Raw genomic sequence first — 26,121 nt, 5'->3', positions numbered from 1 at the left:
TATCAGACACCTTATCTCATTTAATCAATCCTTGCCATAATCTTATGAGGCACTGATATTACCTTGCTTTTACTGATGGAGAAACTGAGGCACAGAGACATTTGGTCACTGCTCAAGGTTACACTGGCTATAAATTAACAGCAGCAGGATTTGGATCCATCTGACCCCGGCATCCGTGCTCTTAACCATTTCACCATTCTGCCTCCTGGTTATACTCAGCCCAATCTGACCAGTGGAAATAGGTTGAGAATAAGCCCATATCCAAAAAGTTAAGCTGCCGTTGAAAACAGAGTATTTCATCAGCACTAATTTGCCCTCTGAGAGGAAAGAGTTCTCCGCACTGCCACTGCTTGGGAATTGCAGCGTAAACCAACGGAGCAGTGTTAACACTGCTGAACACAGAGCTACTTTGTAGGTGAGCCATCCTCCGGAAAGCATTGATTCTACCACCTGCCCAGTCCTTTAATGTTAAGATTTTATGCGTCTTAAAGATTACCCATTGTGGCAAGTCTATCCTCTTGTTAACTGCCAAGATGTTGAGGCTGAATTGAAAAAGTGTGTTTGTTTGGCCAGATGGAGATGTGAGGGACTCACGGAGAAGTGCCAATTAAAATGTATTACCCCACGGAAAAGGTGTGGATGGCAGAAACTGGCAGTTAGGAAGCCAGCCTGCGTGAGGCACAGATTGCTGGCTGATTACAGAGTGGATTGTGCCCATGCCACGGTGAACACCCCAATCTTTAAAAAGTAATTCAAGCAAATAAGGAATTGGGGAATTGACTGTCTCCATATAAAACTTTCTAATTAGACCTCATTTCTCTTATGAAAAAGAGCATGAAAGAAACTTCGTTTGTGAGCTAGTAAAATAAGGTGGCTCTGAGAGGCTCTTAAGAGTTTTCACTCCAAGTAAGCTGAGTCTTTAGTTCAATAAATGTTTAATCATATCTGGCCAAGGGAGGCTTCAGAAAAGGGGCTGAAAGCTGAAAACACAAAGTGTGTCTTTAATATATGTTTTCTCAAATTTGCTTCCATGCTCTTGAAAAGAACATTTTGCCCATTCGCTCTTTTCTTATTTGTGTTTTTCACAGTTAAATATAGACTGAGAACATATAGCAATAAAAATTCAAACCAGGCCAGATATTTTATAGCAGAGCACATTGCATCAAAATGTTTGGCCCTGAAACCTTCAGCGGGCTGGGACTTCTCTGCTCATTTCCTTTTGCTACATGAAAGGGGATTTTAGTTTGAGAGAAATCCTATTTTAAACTATTTTTTTTTTTACCAAAAACCCTTGACTTCTCGAAAAGTTTACATAGGTTGTTGATTTCATCTTCTTTTTTAATGTAAGCGTATAAATTATATGTTTAAGTGAGAGATCTAACATAACACTGCTGCCAAATGTGTTATTCATGGAGATGGCATTCGCATTCATGTTCTGCTTAAATTCAAAGCCTGACAATGATCGAGACATAGCAATAAATCCCTCATTGGTCATGCACAGCCAACGCAGTGTTTGCAATCCCATGTTTTCATTTATACAAAGCATGTTTGTTGAGTATCTTCTACAGGCTGACCTTGGCCTAGAAAGATGAACAAGACACAGTGTTTCTGCTGTGAAAGAGATCTGTGATCCCGTTAGGGCCCAGAAGGCATATGAGAAAATCTGCCATACTGCCCCATTAGCATGCAATAAATATTTGTTGAGTGAGTGAATTAGTGAATGAATAAATAATATTTAGAAATGGCAAAAGCAAATATGCCTCGAATGTGAGAATAGATTGTTTCAAGATTGTGCTCGTAACATCAAGCCCATCATAACAGCACGCTCAGTGCATTTTGAATCTGGTAAATGGAGGTCAGTGCTATTTCATCCTTGAGAAAAGTCTCTGAATATAAAGTACAGAACCCGCTTCCCTGCCTATCTTGGCACCGACTGTGTGCTATGCACTGTTCTGGGTTTATGAGCACCCTGCAGGGGGCAGATGTCCTCTTAGTTTCAAGGAAGAGTGGTCTTGTGGCGTAGGATTGGAATCTAGGACAAAAGGCTGAGTAAACTAGATTTTCTGATATTTTTTAAAGAGATCAACAAATGATAACAATAATTGTTTTTAAGTAGTCATGTTCTAATATATTTTTTTAACTACTGGCCAGAATCTCTGTGAATGAGGAACAAAACAGGAGGCAATTAGAGAATTTCAACTAGACATCAGGAAAGATGTCTAAGATATAAAATACTCCTTAGCAGTGTATAGACTAAGTCATGGGGCTCCCTCAGGAATTGATATTACATCAGCTGATTTACATGGTCACTTCACATCCACTTCCCTCCTCCAGTAAGGATTCATGACCATCTTCCCACCAACTACACCATCGACACACATAAATTCACGGGACCTTTCTAGCTAATGATCAACAAAATTTTTTTATCTTATTAACTACAGGTAAAGTCAAAAGAAATGCTACAATAGTGTAGAGTCCCTGAAATGATTATAATTGCTAGCATTTATCATTCTAAATTCTAAATTGGATCTCAGCCTATATGCATACATGCATTTTTCTCATTTTATCACTATTGACCCCATTTTATGGATGAGGAAACTGAAAAACAGAGAGATTCAGTAATTTTCCCAAAGTTACACAGCTGATGGAACCAGGATTTTAATCCACGCAGGCTGAGTCTAGAACCTGAAATTTCAACTTCTAGGGCAAATCTTTGTTAAGGAAGTAGAATATTGAAAATTCCAAGAATAATCACTCCATGATGTTATGGGATATGGTAAGGACACAGGAGCGGAGACTTTGATATGACAAGATATGTGAAGTTATTACTTACAGGAAATTATTACAGTAGAAGTTATTTTTCAGTTCCTCTGATTGCTGATTCAGTTTCTGATAATCATTTTATAAAAGTACAGAGTAGAAGATTAGAAAGTCTCTGAAATAACTCAATAATCCTCCGAGATTTGCTGGGGGTGTTTATCGCAGATCCCGTTACTCCACATGAATGAGAGAACAGAGATTGAGCAAGCAGATTTAACAGGACAGAGCTTATTTCTGGAAAACCAAGCAAATTCCCTATCTCGGTTGCCCTTGAGTCTTGGAACTGCAGAGTGCATGTTAACAGTAAGAGTTAGTCAGCTGGCCCGTCCTGGAGCACATCTGGCTTTCCATTCAGTCATATTTTTTAAAAGTAAGAGGAGGGACTAGGTCGTGACTTTCACTCTTATTCCCAAGACACATGGGATGCCTTTGTTCTTACACCCTACATAAAACAGCTCAGAATTTTGGCACTCCTGGGAGGCCCTATAAATCTGAGCAATCCCATGTCATTACTCTCTTAGTCACTGATATTTAGAATTTGAATGGAATCATCAGTAGGAGGTCTCCTCAGGTTCTAAAAGAAAATGAAAGAATTTTTTCACACAACCTTTTATCATGATTGCTCTTTAGAATTTGATTTCAAATATTGTAATAAGAACATGCTATCCTTATATAACATTAGCCAAGAGAGATGCTTTCGGAATGGTAGTATTAAAAAGGTCTTCTCTGTTGGGACCATTTGCTGTGGCTCCTTTGAGGGACACTCTTCATGTGGGCTGGATGACTGTGCTCCAGGTGCCAGCATGAAAATAGGCTAACTGACCTCTGAAAGGACACAACCCATAAGGCCACAAATAGCCTGTGAGTCCATTCATAGGAAACCTTTCCATTTAATGTCAGGGTCAACTTTCACAGCGCTTCAGAAGTGACAAAAGAAAACCCAGTGTGGATTTCTGCGATGGTGGATTTGTCTCACCATGTCTCCCTCTTACCGTAGATGTCAGAGCACTCTACTGTGAGTAGAGCACCCAGAACAGTGCAATGATTGTTGTAAGATAACCTCATGTTTTCACATTTATCTGCTGTTGGCGACTACTGAACAGGTATTGATTACATAAAATGGAACACCAGGGCAGCACCTGTGGCTCAAAGGAGTAGGGCATCGGCCCCATATACCAGAAGAGGCGGGTTCAAACCTAGCCCTGGCCAAAAACTGCAACAAAAAACAAAACAAAAAATGGAACTCCAGTTTTTTATGGAAAGATACTTCAAATTACTCAATGATAAAATAAGTATGCATTTATCATCACTTGGTTGATTTATTATCCTGAAATCTTCCTCCCCCCTCTTCTATCTTGCCGTTCTATGTCTCTGGGATATCTCTCTCTCTCTCTCTCTCTCTCTCTCTTTCTTTCTCCACACATACACACTACTCCCAAGCAGAATAAATTCTTCCCCAACCCTGTCCTACCTGGCATGTGGCCATCAAGACAGCACACGAGGAAGGACTGTGGATTATTCATCTCCATGTGACCACCCAGTACCTGCCTCAAACATTTAGCAAATAGATGATGGAGTGACATGAATCACATAAGTGATAAGATAATTTATTTTGAAATGTAACTTTAAAAATGTAAAACTTTCTCAAAAATTAAAAAAAAAAAAAAAAAAAAACGAACAGAACCCTTGAAAAAGCCTATGTTGTACCTGTAGTCTCAGCTACTTGGGAGGCTGAGGCAAAAGGATCTCTTGAGCCCAAGAGTTTGAGGTTGCTATAAGCGTAGATGCCACAGCACTCTCGTGAGAGTGACCAAGTGAAAAAGAACAAAAAAAGTAGGCTTGGTGCCCACAACACAGTGGTTACAGCACCAGCCACATACATCCAGGCTGGCAGGTTTGAACCCGGCCCGCCCAGCTAAACAACAATGACAACTGCAACAAAAAAATAGCCGGGCACCTGTAGTCCCATCTACTTGGAAAACTGAGGCAAGAGAATAGCTTAAGCCCAAGAGTTGGAGGTTGCTGTGAGCTGTTACACCAAGGCACTCTACCGAGGGCAACATAGTGAGACTCTGTCTCAAAAAAATAAAAATAAGCTTTTGTGAAAAGAAATTGTGGCTGTGTACAAAGTTTCAATATGTTATGAAAAGGCCATTTTAATATTATACTAAATGTGTCAGTATGCACATACATACCAAGTCCATGGAAACTCGCTAATAACTTCTGAACCTTAATGAGAAACAAGCTAGAGTCAGTAATCTAACACCCCCGCCCCCCGTGGTTAACTTCCATTTTCATTGAGCAATATTCTCCTATTCTTCTGGAGGGTCACTCCTGCTCAGGCTGATCCCAAACTCCTGAGCTCAAGGAGTCCTCCCACCTGGATATCGTAGAGTGGTAGGATTACAAGCATGAGCCACCATACCTGGCCGTTATTTTCCTATTTTTTCTTGTGTTGATATTGAGTAAGAGTGTCTGGTAGTCCTTATACCTGCAGCAAAGCATCAGTCACTCTGTGATTATCAACAAACAAAATGGCTATGCATGGAAATGTATCCTCTACCCCGTGGAGAGCAAGCTGAGTCAAGCCAACACATGGATGAGGAGAAGCTTTAGAAAGTCAGGCTAAAGTGAGCAAATCAGTCTCCTCAACTTACAGGTTAAGATGACATTGATTTCAAGAATGTTTGTTCTGGGTGGTGCCTGTGGCTCAAGGAGTAGGGCGCCGGTCCCATATGCCGGAGGTGGCGGGTTCAAACGGGGCCCCGGCCAAAAAAAAAAAAAAAAACCACAAAAAAAAAAAAAAAAAAAAAGAATGTTTGTTCCATTTTTAAAACAAAGCAGTTAGGATATTTAAAAAAAAAAAAACTCTAATAATTGCCTTTCTGAGTAATCCTAATTTTTTATTTACCTACATAAACATAGTAGGAATAAAATTTGTTTTTCAGCTACAAACTCAAACATTTAAAAGATATATGGTATTTTGTAGCAGCTACAGAGGAGAAAGTCATCAGATATCTCAGGAAGATGGTCACATTTTGCCTTGGATCTCATCCTTCCCACTGTCTCAGATTATCCTCGAGAACTCTATTTAATTTCTCCTTCCAATGGAATTGTCCCATTAGCTTTGGAACACACTCAAGTGGCTCAACCTCTCCTTTGCCGCCACCAACTGCCTTCTTTCTCATGTTCCCCTTAAAGATAAGAGAATTGTCTCTCTCCCCACTTCTTTGCCTCCTCCTCCTCATGCTCCATCCCCTCTAATCTGAGTTGTAACCCCATTGTCCCTCTCTACAGTCCTTAACAACGTTGCCCATACACTGGACATGCTTCCGTCCTCATTCTCCTTGCCTTTTAGCAGCGTTCAATTCTACTTACCTATTCCTCCTGCTTAAAACATTAGCTTTGTTTAGTTTCCATGACACAACACTCCTCTGGCTCCCCTCTACTCTCTAGACACTTCTGGGCCCACTTGTCTTTGCCCAACTATTCATTGTTGAGGTAACTTTCCTCTCCTTGCCATACTCTCTGTCCCAACCAAGTTCACTCATTCCACAATGGCAATAACTGCCTTTATGAGATAACTTCCAAATACATCTGTGCCATCCAGTTCTCTCCTCTTGACTGCTTCTTCGTTACCTCAAACTCAGTTCATTTAAATTAAAATTCAGGATTATCCCTCCTTTGCTCCCCCACAACACTTGATCTTGAGCTCAGTAAACACAACAACACTCAATCTATTGCACAAGCCAGACACTCACTGCCCTCCCCTTTACCCACATCCATCTGTCACCCCAAAATCGAGGATTTTGCTATCTTGGTTGATCTCAAATCTGCCCACCTCCTTCCATACCCCTCATGGAAGCCCCCATCACTTCTTGCCTAAAATAATAACAACATCTTCATTGAATTACTCTGTACTCTTCTAATCTCCGCCCCCCCCCCCCCACACTATGGCCAAAAGCATAGATCTGATGGCAGCACCCCTTGCGTGAAATCTTACATAACTTCCCGAAGCTCTTCACTTAAGGGCCAAATGCTATAACATGCCATTCATGGTCTCGCATGGAGCGGTCTCTCCCAGCCTCTCTAGCTTCATCTGGCCCTGCCTTCTCCCTGCTCTCTCTCTGCTCTACCCAGAAGAACTTTCTTTAAATTTCTCACACTCTCCATGCTTCTTCCTGGCACCATGCTGGTAGACATGATTTTGCTTCTACCTGGAATTCCCTTTCTCTTTACTTGGTTAATGTAGATCTTACCCTTCTGATTATAACTCAAACTCATGGTTTCAGGAAAAGCTTCTGTTACCTCTTGGACTTATAACTAAGGTCATCCAAGCTTTCAGACCTGGATGAAAGCTTGGTCCATACCATTGGTTACATCAGCCATCTTGCTTTCTTCTGTATAACTATCTCATTAATGTCTACTTACTCCAGTAAATAATAAGCTTTATGAAGTGCGCTCTCCTCATCCATCAGTCTTTGTCCCCTAGCACACAACAGATACTCAGTAAATATTTCATAAATGAATGACCAAAGTTTGTATCTTCCTAGAAACATTTTAGCAATGAAATTTTTCTCAGTCAAGTGGTGACCAAAAACCACATTAATGAATTCATGGTGATTCATTTTAGGAGAAAATAGAACAATAATCATGTGATGACACTCACAGCAGATCTTTTGTGTCAAATATATTCTTCGTATAAATAGTCTCTTCTTAGATAAGTTATTTTCAAAAGTGCTGTGATAAACAAAACATTTCATTTATCAGAATGTGTAATATATTTATGTGTGTGTATTAAAAATATACATATGTGTCTATGTACACATAAAAGTGTGTGTGTGTGTATATATATATATATATAACATGCAGCATGTGATAGTGTCTGTGTTATAGCTAAAGCTTCCAGGGAAGACATTATAAACTGCTCATGGCCAAAAGATTTGAAGCCAAGTGTTGAATCAGAACAGATGGAACTTGTGTTAAAAAAATTCCATGAAAACATTGTAGGTAACAACTTCAAATGTTCCAGAATACCAAGAATGCATAGGCAGATGGGAATGACTAGGATGAACTCAACTTGTACAATTCAAACGAGTGGCCCTCCTTGTCACAGACCTGATGCGAGCATTTCAGAACTATTTTTTCCAATACTAGGAAAGCTTAACAGTGTCTAGAAAGTGTGGGAAAGAGCTCAACATTTAACACTAAAGTCCTAAAGCCACATGGTGCCAGTAACCTATACACATAAGATCTTAGTAATGGGACCAACATGGGATATGTGTGTGAAACTTTCTTATTAAAAGGTTTTTTTATTACTTTTGTTGTTGTTGTTTGGGATTCATTAGGGGTATAACGAATTAGGTTACATGGATTGCATTTGTTAAAGTTTCTCTTATAATTGTGTTCCGCCCCAAGAGGTGTGCCCTACACTGTGACCCCTCATCCTCTCCCTCCTCTCCTCTCCCCACTTGGTCATTCACCTACCCCCTTGTATTAGATCATCTGCTGCCTTCATAGTAGAATTGAGTACATTGGATTCTTGCTTCTCCATTTCTGTAATGCTTTACTAAGAAGAATGTGTTCCACTTCCATCCAGGTTAATACGAAAGATGTAAAGTCTCCATCTTTTTTAGTGGCTGAATAGTATTCCATGGTGTACCTATACCACAGCTTGTTAATCCATCCCTGAGTTGGTAGGCATTTAGGCTATTTCCACATTTTGGTGTTTGTAAATTGAGCTGCAATAAGTAGTCAGTGCAAATGTCCTTACGATAAAAGGATTTTTTTTCTTCTGGGTAGATGCCTAGTAATGGGATTGCAGGATCAACTGGGAGGTTTAATTTGAGTTCTTTAAGGATTCTCCATACTTCCTTTCAAAAACATTGTATTAGTGCAGTCCCACCAGCAGAGTAAAAGGGTTGCCTTCTCTCCACATCCACGCCAGCATCTGCAGTTTTGAGACTTTGTGATGTGGGCCATTCTCACCAGGGTTAGGTGATATTTCAGGATAGTTTTGATTTGCATTTCTCTAATAATTAGGGACTATGAGCATTTTTTCATGTGTTTGTTAGCCATTCATCTACAGAGAGAATGTTCTTTAGAGAAGTTTCTATTAATGTCTCTTGTCCAGTGATAAATGGGATGGTTGGGTCTTTTTTTTTTATTCATTTGAATTCTCTATAGATCCTAATTATCAAGCTTTTGTCTGATTAATAAGATATAAATATCTTTTCCCATTCTGAAGATTGTCTGTTTGCTTTGCTTGTTGTTTCTTTAGCTGTACAGAAGGTTTTCAGTTTAATTAAGTCCTATTTGTTTATTTTTGTTGTTGTTGCAATTGCCATGGAAATCTTCTTTATAAAATCTTTCCCTGGGTTGACATCTTCAAGTGTTTTCCCCACATGATTTATGGCTTTGATCAGATTAAGAAATGCACCACCTATGCCTATATTCTTAAGTGTTCTAATTAGAAAAAGATGCTGGATTTTATCAAATACTTTTTCTGCATCTATTGAGAAGATCATATGGTCTTTGTTTTTGCTTCTGTTGATATGGTAAATAACATTTATGGACTTGTGTATGTTAAACCAGCCTTGCATCCCTTGGATGAAACCTATTTGATCACGATGGATGTTTTTGTTTTTGTTTTTTCATGTGTAGCTATAATCTATTGGATGGGATTTTATTGAGAATTTTTTCATCTATATTCATTAGTGAAATTGGTTGGGTCTTTTCCTGGTTTTGGTATCAGGGTGATGTTTGCTTCATAGAAAGTGTTGGGGAAGAGTCCCTCCTTCTAGATTTTTTGGAATAATTTCTGCAGTGTGAATATAAGTTCTTCTTTGAAGGTTTGATAGAATTTTGGTGTAAAGTCATCTGGACCAAGGCATTTTTTTGTTGGAAGATTTTTTTATCATTCCTTCGATCAGTTCTTGACATTGGTCTGTTCAAGAGATCTATTTCTTCTTATTTAAGTCAAGGGAGTGGGTGTGCTTCCAAGTATTGATCCATGACTTCCATATTGTCAAATTTCTGGGGATAGAGTTTCTTGTAGTACTCAGAGATGATCTCTTGTATCTCTGTGGCATCTATTGTTATTTCCCATTTATTGTTTCTGATTGAGGTTATTAGAGATTTTACTTTTCTGTCTCTAGTTAATCTGGCCAAAGGTTTATCAATTTTATTTATTTTTGAAAGACCAACTTTTTGTTTTGTTAATTTTCTGAATGATTCTTTTGTTTTCAATTTTATTAATCTTTGGTTTAATTTTGGTTATTTCTTTTCTTCTGCTGGGTTTGGGATTAGATTGTTCTTCTTCTTACCAATTTCATAAGATGGTTCATGAGTTTATGGATGTGTTCTCTTTCTGTTTTTCTAATGTAGGCATCTAATGCAATAAATTTCCCTCTTAAGACTTCTTTTGTCGGAGAAGTGCCTGGCAGACCATGAGCCAAGGAGGGAGGGAAGGAAGGAAGAGGGAAGCGGGCAGGCTGGCGGGCACATGCTTTGCACTGTTTGCTGCGCGGGTTTTGGAGGCGGCGGCCTTAGGCTGGGCTGAGGAGAGGAAGGCACCAGCTGCGTTGGGGCTAGCGCCTGGGGGCGGGGGACCAGAGAGGTGAGAAGGGGGGTTGCTGCCGTGGTCCTCACGCGCTCTTTCCTTGCCTCTCTCCGGCTTCCTGGGGTCTCTCTCGCCTCCGGGGCCCCGCTCCCCGCCCCCTGCAGTGTGTCTTGATCCCGAGCAGCGCGTTTCATGGGGCTCCTCAGGATTATGATGCCGTTCAAGTTGCAGCTGCTGGCAATGGTGGCCTTCATCGTGCGATGCTCTTCTTGGAAAACTAGATCCAGAACCTGGAGGAGTCCTGGTTGAAGCTAGTTATTGGCCGAGGCCAGGTTTGAACCCGCCACCTCCTGTGTATGGGGCTGTCACCCTACTCCTTGAGCCACAGGCACCGCCCAGCATTATGAGATTTTTAAATTATTCACTAAAATTATCTCTGTGTTGTAAATGTACTAATGTGACCACTCAACTACATTTCAAAGTGCACATACTTGGGCTAGTAGAATGAGCTCTAAGAACTCAGAATCACATGTTGAAAGACTCTGGAGGTTTTTAAACTTTTAAAATCCTATTGGTTGAGAAACTGTTATAGTATTAATAGCTATATGTACTAAGCTTTGCCTTTTAATAAAAAGACTATAAAAATTGGATCAACGAGTAAAAGGAAATATACCCATTATGGTAAGCTGAATAATAGTTCCCCAAATATGGCTGCATCCTAATCCCCAGAATCTGCTGAATATGTTACTTTATATGGCAAAAAAGGACTTTGCAGATGTGATTAAAATTGAAGATGTTGAGATGAGAAAATTATGCTAGATTATATAGGTGGTCTCAATGTAATCCTGAAGTTCCTTAGAAGAAGGAGACAGAAAAGTCAAAGTCAGAAAAAGGAATGTGATGACAGAAGCAGGGGTTGTAGTCAGTGAAAGATTTGAAGATACTGCACTTCTGGCTTTGAAGATGGAATGAGGCCATGACCCAAGGAATGCAAGAAGGCCCAGAAGACTCGAGGGAATGGATTTTCTTCTAGAACCTCCAGAAGGAACATAACCTTGTTAACACTGTGATTTTTGGATTTCTAACCTTTGGAAATATAACAAATGTTCAGGCTTATGAAAGGGCTATTGCAAGACATGAAGTCCAAGAAATTGAGCAGCGACACACAATGGATGGCCCCCGCCAAGATATATCTCTAGATGAGGAAGAGGACATGGTGATCATTTACAACAGAGTTCCCAAAACTGCAAGCACCTCATTTACCAATATCGCCTACAACCTGTGTGCAAAGAATAAATATCATGTTCTTCATATCAATACTACCAAAAATAATCCAGTGATGTCACTGCAAGATCAGGTGCACTTTGTAAAGAACATAACTTCCTGGAAAGAGATGAAACCAGGATTTTATCATGGACACGTTTCTTACTTGGATTTTGCAAAATTTGGTGTGAAGAAGCAGCCAATTTATATTAACGTCATAAGGAATCCTAAGAAATCCTATAATTTTCTTACTATTATTTTCTGAGATTTGGAGAGGATTATAGACCAGGGTTAAGGAGATGAAAACAAGGAGACAAAAAGACCTTAGATGGAGGGTGGAGCAAGATGGCGGCTGAGTAACAAGCTCCCAGCAACTGGGCACGGTGAGTCTGGGGAGATAAGACTCCAGGCATCTCTGGCTGGTAGGATCTGCCTATAATCATCCCTTTGAGGATACAGGTAGTCAGCAACGGACTTCTGGACCCCAAGAGGAGGACAAAAACAGTGGAAAACTGGCAAGTGGTTGCGTGTGTTCAGTCGACCTAATCCTGCCGGCAGCCGTAAGTACAAGCAGCAGTGAGACCGCAAACCGGAAAGGCCTTACCTGTGAACTGTTTTGGTGTTTTTGAACTTGGCACTCAGTTGAACTGCCTTGGGGAGAGCTTGAGCAGGAGTGCGGAAAACTTTGGGCATTGTCTAGGGGCGCAGACTGAGCTGCTGAGCCAGATGGAGCTAATAGTGTTCGGCTATAGGCTGCAGGGAGCCACTGTGAGAGAACTGCCCCGGCAAGCTCCTCCCTCAGGGTCACAGAGCCAGGATCAGCGAGAGCTAGTAGCCTAGTGACTGAGCAACCTAAAAGCGGGGACTGAGCTGCCTTACATCCTTAACCCTCAGGGGCACAGTGAAACCAGTTTTGGCACACTAGAGCCTCAGGCTATTGCCCTGAGTAGAGTGCTGTGGCATCACAGCTCATAGCAACCTCAAACTCCTGGGCTTGGTGGCACCCGGACCTCCATAAGAGCTGCGCCATAACCCCAAACCTGCAACCCACGCCCACCAGGGCTCCACATGCTCTCACCAGGAACTGCAGGAGCTGTGCAACCCTGCATCCTCCCTCCTGTACCCTTGCTGCCCCCACACCAGCCCACTCATCTGGCCAGGAACTCTGGTAGCCGTGTGCCCTCCAGAGCCCTCCCTGACTGTGCAGAACCCTTCTCCTGGCCAGAGACTGCTGGAGCCTTGGACTCTCTGTACCAAAGTCAATGGGCGCCAGGCACTCCCAGAACCATGCACACCACCTCCTGCCCTGTTGCTGGATCTGGGTGTGTCACACTCCGGAGCTGCTTCCACAACCAGAACTCCCTGGCTGGGGCAGCCCCAGAGGAACTACACAGGGTCACTCCCTACAAAGATCCACCAAGGATAGAGTGATCCCACTGGGGTCTAATCTTGGAGAAACACCTCCCCAACTCTGAGGACAGCCAGAGGAAATGGTGAAAAACAATCATGAGGTGAAATCAATAGAAAAACTCTGGCAATATGAATAATCAGAGTAGATAAGCTCCCCCAAGTATCAATGGGGCAGACACAGCACAAGATCTCATGCACAAACAAATAGCTGAGATGTCAGAAATTGAATTCAGAATCTGGATAGCAAATAAGATCAGATTAGAATTTCAAGCAGTAACCCAAAAGATATCTCAAGAACTCAATGAATTCAAAGACCAAATGACTAAAGATTTTGACACATCGAGACAAGAAGTTGCAGCCCTCAAAGGTCTCAGAAACACAGTAAAATCTCTCAGTAACAGAATGGAGCAAGCAGAAGAAAGGATTTCTGACATTGAAGACAAAGCTTTCGAATGCTCCCAAACTCTCAAAGAGGAAGAGAAATGGAGGGCAAAAACAGATCACTCTCTCAGAGAGCTCTAGGATAATTTGAAGAAAACCAATATTCGTCTTATAGGGATCCCCGAAAGCGACGAAGTGGCTTCACAAGGCACAGAGTCTCTTCTCCATGAGATTATGAAGGAGAACTTTCCAGACATGCCAAGAAATTCTGAAAATCAGATAGCAGTTTCAGAAATCCAGCATGACTCAACACAAATAAAACAACCCAAGACACATCATAATCAATTTCTCTAAAGTTAATATGAAGGACAAAATTCTGAAAGCAGCCAGAAGAAAGAAAACCATCACCTATAAGGGCAAGATTATTAGAATAACTGCAGATCTCTCTGCTTAAACCTTTCAAGCTAGAAGAGGATGGTCATTGACTTTTAATCTCCAAAAACAAAATAACTTTCAACCCAGGATCCTGTACCCAGCTAAACTGAGCTTCATTTATGACGGAGAAATTAAATACTTCAATGACATTCACATGTTGAAGAAATTTGCCATAACTAAACCAGCTCTCCAGGATATTCTCAGACTATTGTCCATAAAGACCAGCATAATCCTGCCCCACAAAAGTAAACCCACCCAGAAAATTTTGATCAAATTCCAACTTCCACAGTCACAAAAGAATTAAAAATGGTCACCGGACTCTCGAAAGGCTTATCAATATTCTCAATTAATGTGAACGGTTTAAATTGTCCTCTAAAGAGGCACAGGTTGGCTGACTGGATACAAAAACTCAAGCCAGATATCTGCTGCATCCAAGAATCACATCTTACATTAAAAGACAAATTTAAACTCAAGGCGAGGGGATGGTCATCTATACTCCAGGCAAATGGAAAGCAGAAAAAAGCAGGCGTTGCAATCCTATTCGCAGACACAATGGGCTTTAAACCAACCGAAATAAGGAAGGATAAGGATAGACACTTCATATTTGTTAAAGGTAATACTCAATATGATGAAATTTCAATTATTAATATTTATGCACCCAACCAGAACACACCTAAATTTATAAGAGAAACTAACAGACACGAGCAACTTGATTTCCTCCAGTTCCATAGTAGTTGCAGATTTTAACACCCCTTTAGCAGTGCTGGATAGATCCTCCAAAAAGAAGCTGAGCAAAGAAATTTTAGATTTAAACTTAACCATTCAACATCTGGACTTAACAGACATCTACAGAACATTTCATCCCAACAAAACACATTCTTCTCATCAGCCCATGGAACATAATCCAAAATCAACCACATCCTAGGCCACAAATGTAACGTCAGCAAATTTAAAAAAATAGAAATGATTCCTTGCATCTTCTCAGACCATCATGGAATAAAAGTTGAACTCAATAACAACAGGAACCTGCATACCCATACAAAAACATGGAAGCTAAACAACCTTACGCTGAAGGATAGATGGGTTATTGACGAAATTAAGAAAAAAATCACCCAATTTTTGGAACAAAACAACAATCAAGACATGAATTACCAGAACCTCAGGGATACTGCAAAGGCAGTCCTAAGAGGGAAATTCATAGCACTGCAAGCCTTCCTCAAGAAAACGGAAAGAGAGAAAGTTAATAACTTAATGGGACATCTCAAGCAACTGGAGAAGGAAGAACATTTCAACCCCAAACCCAGCAGAAGAAAAGAAATAACCAAATCAGAGCAGAATTAAATGAAATTGAAAACAAAAGAATTATACAACAGATCAATAAATCCAAAAGTTGGTTTTTGAAAAGATCAATAAAATAGATAAACCTTTGGCCAATCTAACCAGGGAAAAAAAGAGTAAAATCTCTAATTTTATCAATTAGAAATGGTAATGATGAAATAACAATAGACCCCTTAGAAATTAAAAAAAAACTTAACAAATACTACAAGAAACTCTACTCTCGAGGAGGGTGGAGCAAGATGGCAGCCGAGTAACAGCTTCCTTGCATCTGGGCACCGTGAGTCTGGGGATATAGGACTCCAGGCATCTCTGGCTGGTGGGATCTGCCTATCATCACCCCTGAGAGGATACAGGGAGTCAGCGAGAGACTTCTGGACCCCAAGAGGAGGACTGAAACAGTGGAAAACCGGCAAGTGGTCGCGTGTGTTCAATCCGCCTAAACCCGCCCGCAACTGTAAGTTCAGTAGCAGCGAGACTGCAAACCAGAAAGGCCTTACCTGTGAACTGTTTTGGTGTCTTTGGACTTGGCACTCAGCTGAACTGCCTTGGGGAGAGCCTGGGCGGGAGTGCGGAGAACTTTGGCCTTTGTCTGGGGCCCCAGTCTGAGCCGCTGAGCCAGACGGAGCTAATAGAGTTTGGCTCTGGGTCACAGGCAGACATTGTGAGCGATCTGCCCTGGCAAGCTCCGCCCTCAGGGTCGCAGAGCTGGAATTGGGTGGGAGCTGGTAACCCAGCGACCAAGTAGCCTAAGGGCGGGGTCTGAGCCGCCTTGCAGCCCTAACCCTCGGGGGCAGAGGGAGACCAGTTTTGACACACAGGGTAAGTGGATAGCCACTTCAGCAGTGATTCCAGCAACAAGCACTTCCCTGAGAAAGCTTCTGCTCAGTAAGTGAACAAGTTCAAAGTGCCTTTTAAGTGGGCTGAAGAGAGATTTAGGGTGTCTACCTGCTGGGGTTCGAGAAACTAGCAGCCTCCAGTCGTATCAGAACTGTGATTAACATCTCATACCCCAGAAGACCACGTGTTGCCCAGACAATATTCAATTCCATATACATACTGCTTTGTTTTTGGTTGCGTGTGTGTTTTTTTTTTTTTGTTTGTTTGTTTGTTTGGTTTTTTTTTTGGCTTGGTTGTTTTTTTTGTTTATTTTGTCGTTCTAGATTGTTGTTTTGTTTTTTAAGTTCAACCTTTTCCATACAGATCCTTTTTCTTTCTCAATTTTTCTAGTTTAATTATAATTTCCCATTGCTGCCTATTTCAATAATCAGAACTTCATTTTTGTTAGTGTTTCTACCACTATTATTTGGTTTTTCCAGCCAATTTTATCCCGTAAAGTTTTCTGTTTCCTTGTTTTGGTTTGATTTATAGCATTTTTGTCTTTCCTCTCTACTTGGTGGAGGTGGGGTACTGTGTCTGATCAGGATAGCAAAGAGCTGCTGACCTCAAGGGAACCACCCCACTTGGCACCCCCAGAAGGTATTTCTTTTTTTTTTAAGGTTGTATCAAAGTACCCTACTGTACACCTATATTGCTCTGTCTTCCTCTTTCTGTGCCTCTCTTCTTTTTGTCAATATTCCTTTCACCCAACCACTCTCCTTTCTCTATTTTTCTTTTTTTTCATTTTTTTTTTCTTTTCTTATCACTCGGTCCTCATTTCTTTCATCGCTTTTTTGCTCTTAAACCTTCTCACCCTTCTGGTCCTGTAACCCTTAGTCCACAGGCACAAGAACTTAAAGAGCAAGAGGAATTGAAAGGAAAATTAGGGCAAATAAACAGATAAAAGAAATCACCCATGAGGAAGAATCAGCAGAAAACTCCAGGCAACATGAAGAACCAGTCCAGAACTACCCCGCCAAGGGACCATGAGGTAGCTACTGCAGAGGATTCCACCTATACAGAAATGTTAGGAATGACAGAAAGGGAATTTAGAATACACATGTTGAAAACAATGAAGGAAATGATGGAAACAATGAAGGAAACTGTTAATAAAGTGGAAAATAACCAAAAGGAAATTCAAAAACAGAATCAAATAAGAGATGAACGATATGAAGAATATAAAAAGGATATAGCAGAGCTGAAGGAAATGAAACAGTCAATCAGGGAACTTAAAGATGCAATGGAAAGTATCAGCAACAGGTTAGACCATGCAGAAGAAAGAATTTCAGAGGTAGAAGACAAAGTTTTTGAGATAACTCAGATAGTAAAAGAGGCAGAAAAGAAGAGAGAGAAAGCAGAACGTTCACTGTCAGAATTATGGGACTTTATGAAGCGTTCCAACATACGAGTTATAGGAATTCCAGAAGGGGAAGAAGAATGCCCCAGAGGAATGGAAGCCATACTAGAGAATATTATAAAAGAAAATTTCCCAAATATCACCAAAGATTCTGACACACTGCTTTCAGAGGGATATCGGACCCCAGGTCGCCTCAACTCTAACCGAGCTTCTCCAAGACACATTGTGATGAACCTGTCCAAAGTCAAGACCAAAGAAAAGATTCTGCAAGCTGACAGGAGTAAGCGCCAGTTGACCTACAGGGGCAAATCCATCAGAGTGACCGCAGACTTCTCTAATGAAACTTTCCAAGCAAGAAGACAATGGTCATCTACCTTTAATCTACTTAAACAGAACAATTTTCAGCCCAGAATTCTGTACCCTGCTAAGCTAAGCTTCAAAATTGACGGAGAAATCAAATCATTTACGGATATACAAACATTGAGGAAATTCGCCACAACAAGACCAGCTCTACAGGAAATACTTCAACCTGTTCTGCACACTGACCACCACAATGGATCAGCAGCAAAGTAAGAACTCAGAAATTAAACGACAGAACCTAACCTCCACACTGATGCAAAAGATAAAACTAAGCAATGGACTCTCACAAAATAAGATGAATAGAATACTACCACACTTGTCAATTATCTCAATAAATGTTAATGGCTTGAATTCCCCACTGAAGAGACATAGATTGGTTGACTGGATTAAAAAACACAAGCCATCCATTTGCTGTCTGCAAGAAACACACCTGGCTTCAAAAGACAAATTAAAGCTCCGAGTCAAGGGTTGGAAGACAATTTTTCAGGCAAATGGAATTCAGAAGAAAAGAGGAGTTGCAATCTTATTTTCAGACACATGTGGATTTAAAGCAACTAAAGTCAAAAAAGACAAAGATGGTCACTTTATATTGGTCAAGGGAAAAATACAACAAGAAGACATTTCAATTCTAAATATTTATGCACCCAATTTAAATGCTCCCAGATTCTTGAAGCAGACCTTACTCAGTCTGAGCAATATGATATCTGATAATACCATCATAACAGGGGACTTTAACACTCCTCTTACAGAGCTGGACAGATCCTCTAAACAGAAATTAAACAAGGATATAAAAGACTTAAATGAGACTCTAGAACAACTGTGCTTGATAGACGCATATAGAACACTCCACCCCAAAGATAAAGAATATACATTCTTCTCATCACCCCATGGAACATTCTCCAAAATTGATCATATCCTGGGACACAAAACAAATATCAACAGAATCAAAAGAATTGAAATTTTACCTTGTATCTTCTCAGACAATAAGGCACTAAAGGTGGAACTCAACTCTAACAAAAATGCTCCACCCCACCCAAAGGCATGGAAATTAAACAATCTTCTGTTGAATAACAGATGGGTGCAGGAAGAAATAAAACAGGAAATCATTAACTTCCTTGAGCATAACAACAATGAAGACACAAGCTACCAAAACCTGTGGGATACTGCAAAAGCAGTTTTGAGAGGAAAATTCATCGCTTTAGATGCCTACATTCGAAAAACGGAAAGAGAGCACATCAACAATCTCACAAGAGATCTTATGGAATTGGAAAAAGAAGAACAATCTAAGCCTAAACTCAGTAGAAGAAAAGAAATATCCAAAATCAAATCAGAGATCAATGAAATTGAAAACAAAAGAATCATTCAGAAAATTAATGAAACAAGGAGTTGGTTTTTTGAAAAAATAAATAAAATAGATAAACCATTGGCCAGACTAACAAGGAATAGAAAAGTAAAATCTCTAGTAACCTCAATCAGAAATGATAAAGGGGAAATAACAACTGATCCCACAGAGATACAAGAGATCATCTCTGAATACTACCAGAAACTCTATGCCCAGAAATTTGACAATGTGAAAGAAATGGATCAATATTTGGAATCACACCCTCTCCCTAGACTCAGCCAGGAAGAAATAGAGCTCCTGAACAGACCAATTTCAAGCACTGAGATCAAAGAAACAATAAAAAATCTTCCAACCAAAAAATGCCCTGGTCCAGATGGCTTCACTCCAGAATTCTATCAAACCTTCAAGGAAGAGCTTATTCCTGTACTGCAGAAATTATTCCAAAAAATTGAGGAAGAAGGAATCTTCCCCAACACATTCTATGAAGCAAACATCACCCTGATACCAAAACCAGGAAAAGACCCAAACAAAAAGGAGAATTTCAGACCAATCTCACTCATGAACATAGACGCAAAAATTCTCAACAAAATCCTAGCCAATAGATTACAGCTTATCATCAAAAAAGTCATTCATCATGATCAAGTAGGCTTCATCCCAGGGATGCAAGGCTGGTTTAACATACGCAAGTCTATAAACGTTATCCACCATATTAACAGAGGCAAAAATAAAGATCACATGATCCTCTCAATAGATGCAGAAAAAGCGTTTGATAAAATCCAGCATCCTTTTCTAATTAGAACTCTGAAGAGTATAGGCATAGGTGGCACATTTCTAAAACTGATTGAAGCTATCTATGACAAACCCACAGCCAATATTTTACTGAATGGAGTAAAACTGAAAGCTTTTCCTCTTAGAACTGGAACCAGACAAGGTTGTCCTCTGTCACCTTTACTATTCAACATAGTGCTGGAAGTTCTAGCCAATACAATTAGGCAAGACAAGGAAATAAAGGGAATCCAAATGGGAGCAGAGGAGGTCAAACTCTCCCTCTTTGCTGACGACATGATCTTATACTTAGAGAACCCCAAAGACTCAACCACAAGACTCCTAGAAGTCATCAAAAAATACAGTAATGTTTCAGGATATAAAATCAATGTCCACAAGTCAGTAGCCTTTCTGTACACCAATAACAGTCAAGATGAGAAGCTAATTAAGGACACAACTCCCTTCACCATAGTCTCAAAGAAAATCAAATACCTAGGAATATACCTAACGAAGGAGGTGAAGGACCTGTATAAAGAAAACTATGAAATCCTCAGAAAGGAAATAGCAGAGGATATTAACAAATGGAAGAACATACCATGCTCATGGATGGGAAGAATCAACATTGTTAAAATGTCCATACTTCCCAAAGCAATCTACCTATTCAATGCCATTCCTATCAAAATACCAACATCATACTTTCAAGATTTGGAAAAAATGATTCTGCGTTTTGTATGGAACTGGAAAAAACCCCGTATAGCTAAGGCAGTTCTCTGTAATAAAAATAAAGCTGGGGGCATCAGCATACCAGATTTTAGTCTGTACTACAAAGCCATAGTGCTCAAGACAGCATGGTACTGGCACAAAAACAGAGACATAGACACTTGGAATTGAATGGAAAACCAAGAAATGAAACTAACATCTTACAACCACCTAATCTTTGATAAACCAAACAAGAACATACCCTGGGGGAAAGACTCCCTATTCAATAAATGGTGTTGGGAGAACTGGATGTCTACATGTAAAAGACTGAAACTGGACCCACACCTTTCCCCACTCACAAAAATTGATTCAAGATGGATAAAGGACTTAAACTTAAGGCATGAAACAATAAAAACCCTCCAAGAAAGCATAGGAAAAACACTGGAAGATATTGGCCTGGGGAAAGACTTCATGAAGAAGACTGCCATGGCAATTGCAACAACAACAAAAATCAACAAATGGGACTTCATTAAACTGAAAAGCTTCTGTACAGCTAAGGAGACAATAACCAAAGCAAAGAGACAACCTACACAATGGGAAAGGATATTTGCATATTTTCAATCAGACAAAAGCTTGATAACTAGGATCTATAGAGAACTCAAATTAATCCACATGAAAAAAGCCAACAATCCCTTATATCAATGGGCAAGAGACATGAATAGAACTTTCTCTAAAGACGACAGACGAATGGCTAACAAACACATGAAAAAATGTTCATCATCTCTATATATTAGAGAAATGCAAATCAAAACAACCCTGAGATATCATCTAACCCCAGTGAGAATGGCCCACATCACAAAATCTCAAAACTGCAGATGCTGGCGTGGATGTGGAGAGAAGGGAACACTTTTACACTGCTGGTGGGACTGCAAACTAGTACAACCTTTCTGGAAGGAAGTATGGAGAATCCTCAAAGCACTCAAGCTAGACCTCCCATTTGATCCTGCAATCCCATTACTGGGCATCTACCCAGAAGGAAAGAAATCCTTTTATCATAAGGACACTTGTACTAGACTGTTTATTGCAGCTCAATTTACAGTCGCCAAAATGTGGAAACAGCCTAAATGCCCACCAACCCAGGAATGGATTAACAAGCTGTGGTATATGTATACCATGGAATACTATTCAGCCATTAAAAAAAATGGAGACTTTACATCCTTCGTATTAACCTGGATGGACATGGAAGATATTATTCTTAGTAAAGCATCACAAGAATGGAGAAGCATGAATCCTATGTACTCAATTTTGATATGAGGACAATTAATGACAATTATGGTTATGGGGGGGGAAACAGAAAGAGGGAAGGAGGGAGGTGGGTGGGGCCTTGGTGTGTTTCACACTTTATGGGGGCAAGACATGATTGCAAGAGGGACTTTACCTAACAATTGCAATCAGTGTAACCTGGCTTATTGTACCCTCAATGAATCCCCAACAATAAAAAAATAAATAAATAAAAAATAAAAAAATAAAAAAAAAAAGAAACTCTACTCTCAGAAATATGAAATTCTGAAAGAAATCGACCAATACCTGGAAGCACACCACCTACCAAGACTTAGCCAGAATGAAGTGGAAACGTTGAACAGGCCTATATCAAGTTCTGAAATAGCATCAACTGTACAAAATTTCCTTAAAAAGAAAAGCCCAGGACCAGATGACTTTACGTCAGAACTCTACCAAACCTTTAAAGAAGAACTAGTACCTATATTACTAAACCTCTTCCAAAATATAGAAAAAGAAGGAATATTACCCAACACATTCTACGAAGCAAACATCACCTTGACCCCCAAACCAGGGAAAGACCCAACAAGAAAAGAAAATTATAGACCAATATCACTAAGAATATTGAGCTAAAATATTCAATAAGATCCTAACAAACAGAATCCAGCAACACATCAAAAAAATTATACACCACGACTAAGTGGGATTTATCCCAGGGTCTCAAGGCTGGTTCAATACACATAAATCTATAAATGTAATTCAGCACATAAACAAACTAAAAAATAAGGACCATATGATTCTTTCAATTGATGCAGAAAAAGCTTTTGATAATATCCAGCATCTCTTCATGATCAGAACACTTAAGAAAATTGGTATAGAAGGGACATTTCTTAAAGTAATAGAGGCCATCTACAGCAAACCCACAGCCAATATCGTATTGAATGGAGTTAAATTGAAATCATTTCCACTTATCAGGAACCAGGCAAGGTTGCTCATTGTCTCCATTGCTCTTTAACATTAATGGAAGTTTTAGCTATTGCAATTAGGGAAGAAAAGGTGATCAAGGGTATCCACATAAGGTCAGAAGAGATGAAACTTTCACTCTTCGCAGATGATATGATCGTATATCTGGAAAATACTAGGGACTCTACTACAAAACTTTTAGAAGTGATCAAGGAATACAGCAATGTCTCAAGCTACAAAATCAACACCCATAAATCTGTAGCCTTTATATATACCAAAAATAACCAAGCCGAAAAAACAGTCAAGGACTCTATTCCTTTCACAGTAGTGCCAAAGAAGATGAAATATTTGGGAGTATACCTAACAAAGGACGTGAAAGATCTCTACAAAGAGAACTATGAAACTTTAAGAAAAGAAATAGCTGAAGATGTTAACACATGGAAAAACATACCATGCTCATGGCTGGGAAGAATCAACATTGTTAAAATGTCTATACTACCCAAAGCAATATATAATTTTAATGCAATTCCTATTAAAGCTCCATTTTCATATTTTAAAGATCTTGAAAAAATAATACTTCGTTTTATAGGGAATCAGAAAAAACCTCGAATAGCCAAAACATTACTCAGCAATAAAAACACAGCAGGAGGAATCCTGCTACCAGACCTGAGACTGTACTATTAACTCGAAAATGATCAAAACAGCATGGCATTGGCACAAAAACAGAGAAGTAGATGTCTGGAACAGAATAGAGAACCAAGAGATGAATCCAGCTACATACCGTTATTCGATCTTTGACAAGCTAATTAAAAACATTCAGTGGGGAAAAGAGTCCCTATGTAACAAATGGTGATAGACCTGTAGAAGATTGAAACTGGACCCACACCTTTCACCATTAACTAAGATAGACTCTCACTGGATAAAAGATTTAAACTTAAGGCATGAAACTATAAAAATACTTGAAGAAAGTGCAGGGAAAACTCTTGAAGGAATCGGCCTGGGTGAATATTTTATGAGGAGGACTCCCCAGGCAATTGAAGCAGTATCAAAAATACACTACTGGGACCTGACCAAACTAAAAAGCTTCTGCACAGCCAAGAACATAGTAAGTAAAGAAATCAGACAGCCCTCAGAATGGGAGAAAATATTTGCAGGTTATACCTCCAATAAAGATCTAATAACCAGAATCCACAGAGAACTCAAACGTATTAGCAAGAAAACAACACGTGATCCCATCTTAGGGTGGGCAAGGGACTTGAAGAGAAACTTCTCTAAAGAAGACAGACACATGATCTACAAACACATGGAAAAAAGCTCATCATCCTTAATCATCAGAGAAATACAAATCAAAACTACTTTGATATATCACCTAACCCCAGTAAAAGTAGCCTACTTAACAAAATCCCAAAACCAGAGATGCTGGTGTGGATGTGGAGAAAAGGGCACACTTCTACACTGCTGGTGGGAATGCACTCTAATACGTTCCTTCTGGAAGGATGTTTGGAGACTACTTAGGGACCTAAAAATAGACCTGCCATTCAATCCTATAATTCCTTTACTAGGTTTATACCCACAAGACCCAAAATCACAATATAACAAAGACATCTGTACCAGAATGTTTATTGCAGCCCAATTCATAATTGCTAAGTCATGGAAGAAGCCCAAGTGCCCATCGACCCACGAATGGACTAGCAAATTGTGGTACATGTATACCATGGAATATTATGCAGCCTTAAAGAAAGATGGAGACTTTACCTCTTTCATATTTACATGGATGGATCTGGAACATATTCTTCTTAGCAAAGTATCTCAGGAATGGAAGAAAAAGTATCCAATGTACTCATCCCTACTATGAAGCTAAATTATACCTTTCACATGAAGGCTATTACCCAACTATAGCACAAGACTATGAGGAAAGGGCCAAGGAAGGAGAAGGAAGGGGGGATGTTAAGGTGGAGGGAGGGTAATGGGTCAGGCCACACCTATGGCGCATCTTAGAATGGGTACAGGGGAAAGTTACTAAAGGCAGAATATAAATGTCTATATACAATAACTAAGAAAATGCCATGAAGGCTACGTTGAACAGTTTGATTAGAATATTTCACATTGTATATGAAACCAGCACATTGTACCCCTTGATTGCACTAATGTACACAGCTATGATTTAACAATAAAAAAATAAATAAATAAAAATAAAGTAAATTTAAAAAAGACCTTTGATGAATGTGTAGCTGAGGGCGGCTCAGACTGTGCTCCAGAGAAACTCTGTCTTCGATTCCCATTCTTCTGCGGCCATAGCTCTGAATGCTGGAATGTGGGAAGCAGGTGGGCTATGGATCAAGCCAAATATAGTCTAATCAATGAATATTTTCTGGTGGGAGTTACGGAAGAGCTTGAAGATTTTATCATGTTATTGGAGGCAGCTTTGCCCCGGTTTTCAGGGATGCTACAGAACTCTATCGTACAGGAAAGAAATCTCATCTTAGGAAAACCACAGAGAAGAAACTCCCCCACTAAACAAACCATTGCAAAACTACAGCTGTCTGACATTTGGAAAATGGAGAATGAGTTCTATGAATTTGCACTAGAACAGTTCTAATTCATCAGAGCCCATGCTATTCGAGAAAAAGATGGAGACCTCTACATCCTTGCACAAAACTTTTTCTATGAAAAGATTTACCCTAAATCAAACTGAGTATAAATGTGATTATTAGATTCTCGAACTAAAACATTGACCCTATTTTTCATCTTTGTTTTCAGCTCCACAACCTGGATTGCTGATAGATATATATGACAGTTTGTATTGAGCTGAATTAGGAAGCAGTAATGTTAAGATAGTAGATACTGACTGATAATGTCAGTGTTCTAAGAAGTTCAATTTTCAGGCATTTTTCTTGTTTCTGGTTAAATTTTGCTACAAGTTGTAAACTCCTGCCTGGAAAAATAACTACACATCGCCTAAGATAAACACATGGCAGGTCTAATCAAAAAGCAAAATACAATTTCAGAAAAGGTTCTGATACTTTTATTTTGGATAAAGCATTTTTTCAACTAACCATGAATGAAGATGAATCCATTTGCCCACTTCTGCCTTCACCAAATGTTTGGGCTATACATCTCTACTGAATAGTGTTAATAACTGGCAGTGTGTGCTTTGTTTTGTGAATCATGTCTCATGAAATTTATTGGAATGTTTGATCATGTTTGCTGAGAAATGTTTCTGCTGTAGTTGGATTTTCCCATATTTATGTAGATCATTTTTTAAAAATAATC

General features: G+C 39.7%; 1 protein-coding gene, 1 long non-coding RNA gene and 1 pseudogene across 3 annotated transcripts in view; 2 read left to right on the top strand and 1 right to left on the bottom strand.

Moving 5' to 3' along the window:
- Positions 1-26,121, top strand: part of VEPH1 (ventricular zone expressed PH domain containing 1) — a 246,934-nt gene that overhangs the window by 200,934 nt on the left and 19,879 nt on the right. The gene's annotated exons all lie outside the window — the stretch shown is intronic.
- LOC128592732 (uncharacterized) overlaps positions 4,291-26,121 on the bottom strand; it is a 135,441-nt gene continuing 113,610 nt past the window's right edge. The window contains exon 6 of the long non-coding RNA XR_008381995.1: positions 4,291-4,364. This is a non-coding gene — a long non-coding RNA (uncharacterized LOC128592732). The remainder of the gene's footprint in view (positions 4,365-26,121) is intronic.
- LOC128592730 (heparan sulfate 2-O-sulfotransferase 1-like) lies at positions 10,574-25,543 on the top strand (annotated as a pseudogene).

This window comes from Nycticebus coucang, chromosome 8 (assembly GCF_027406575.1).
Source record: "Nycticebus coucang isolate mNycCou1 chromosome 8, mNycCou1.pri, whole genome shotgun sequence".
In the NCBI taxonomy this organism is placed as follows: Eukaryota; Metazoa; Chordata; class Mammalia; order Primates; family Lorisidae; genus Nycticebus; species Nycticebus coucang.
This window is presented reverse-complemented; position numbering and strand designations above follow the sequence as displayed.